Raw genomic sequence first — 2045 nt, forward strand, 5'->3', positions numbered from 1 at the left:
AAAAGCAGGATAAATAGTAATTTGTGCTCAGTTTCTAAAAAGAAGAAAATGATATCACAGTGATGATAAGAGTAATAGGAAGGAAGGAAATAAATATGTATTAAGCATCTACCATATGCCAAACACACTGCTAAGTGTTAAATCAATTTTTCATATAATATACATACATGCATACACATGTGTATTTGTATGTATATGTATGTATATACATGTACATGTATAATATAATGTATGTAATAACTGATACTCACATAGAATTTAAATTTGCTAAGTATTTTTTAAAAGAGGGTGCTCCAAAAGTCTCAGTATTGTTTTAAATTATTAAAGCTCTTTTGAGTACTACAACAACCCTGTTTTTAGGGGTTTGGGGGGAGGTTGCCAGGCAGTTGGGGTTAAGTGATTTGCCCAGAGTCATGCAGCTAATAAGTGTCAAATATCTGAAAGTGGATTTGAACTCAGGTCCTCTTGACTCCAGTTGGTGCTCTATCCACTGTGCCACTTAGCTGTCCCCTCCTTTTTTTTTTTTTTTACAAAAATATTTTTATTACTTCACAGAATTTGATTCTCCCTCCCTTATGGGGACGGAAGGGGAAAATTCTCCCTTTCCACCACGCCTATTCCTAGTTGGGAACTGCTCTGTTAATTGTCTCCCTCCAAGAGCATCTCCTGCAGCCAGAGTTCCTGGCTTTTCACACAGATGTATGAGTGATGGCAAGTACTTTGGAATACTGGCCTTCCAGTCACTGGAGACTACCTTGATGCAGATACCCAGCGGGTTTCCATTGCCCTCAATGAGCACTCACTTGTTTGAATCAAACCCTGGTGTCATTCAGGGCCCAGGCATTCAGTATCCCACAATGAGGGCCTTCTTCTTCTGTCCCTTGATGACCAGCAAAATCTGGCTTCCCACCTTGCCCATCCTATTCGTATTATAGACATGAATGCATACAGGGGGATGAGGGTGGTATGCAGTGTTCCCTAGGACACTATTGTCTATAACAAGTACTCTTATCATGTTTATTGCCCCAAGGACCTCCACGATGCTGAAACAGCACTGTCCTAGTGCTCTGCTGGTAGAGTTTAGGAGGGACCCCCATAAAGAAAGCCATGGGGATTCTAAGATAAAATCATGCATGCATTCACCATGTGTGCATTAGGGGATAGGCCTCTGGGAGTTGGCAGCAATGCTGGCTTACTCCCTCCTTCTTACTATTATTATTATGCATTTATCATTACATACATTAATTATTATACCCATTTATCATCATCATCATCATCATCATCATCATTATTTCATTCATTTAGCAAATGAGGAAATTGAGTTTCAGAGAAGTTGTGATTTCCCTGAGGTCGCACAACTAGTAAGTATCAGACGTAAGATTCTAACCCATGATCTTCCTAATTCCAAGTCCAGTTCTGAAGATGTCATACTACTGATGATCATGGTAGTAAGTACACACACACACATTCTCACAAAGACTGTGTGCCCACCTATCAGGGAATCCATAGTGGGGATACTTCCACACATGTGGATTGGACTGATGGCATCTGAAATTCTGAGTCTTTAATTCAGGGACACTAAGTCATACATGGGCTTTGCTCTCTCTACTAGCTCCAATGCTTTGAGTGAATTGATGAGATTTCCACTATATGGAACACTGGAGTACAGAACTTGCGTCAATATCCATTGCCTTCTGACTCATAGAATGAGAACCTTCCAAAAAGGAAAAAAGAGTACACCAACTCTGAAATTAAACAAATGGAAATGCAGTCTTTGTGCTACGTCTTTTTAAACATTCAATGAAGAATTCAAGCTGTGATTACCTCTGGGATAGCTTCATTAATCCATAAATCACAAGCATTTATTAAAGATCTACTGTTCATTATGATAGGAAACTAAGATACAAAGAGAAAAGCAAGTCATTTCTTCAAGGAGTTTATACTCCATCATCTTCTCTAATAAAATAGTGTAACTCTTCACTAGTTTTCTTATGATTGGTTGGTCCTTCATCTTTGGAGAGGACCAAAATTACATCACTACGATA

General features: G+C 38.9%; 1 pseudogene; it reads right to left on the minus strand.

The window, feature by feature from the left end:
* Positions 1-689: 689 nt before the first annotated feature.
* On the minus strand, positions 690-1093 carry LOC140498087 (large ribosomal subunit protein uL14m-like; annotated as a pseudogene).
* Between the last annotated feature and the right edge of the window lie 952 nt (positions 1094-2045).

The sequence above is a fragment of the Notamacropus eugenii genome, chromosome 4 (assembly GCF_028372415.1).
Source record: "Notamacropus eugenii isolate mMacEug1 chromosome 4, mMacEug1.pri_v2, whole genome shotgun sequence".
Classification (NCBI taxonomy): Eukaryota; Metazoa; Chordata; class Mammalia; order Diprotodontia; family Macropodidae; genus Notamacropus; species Notamacropus eugenii.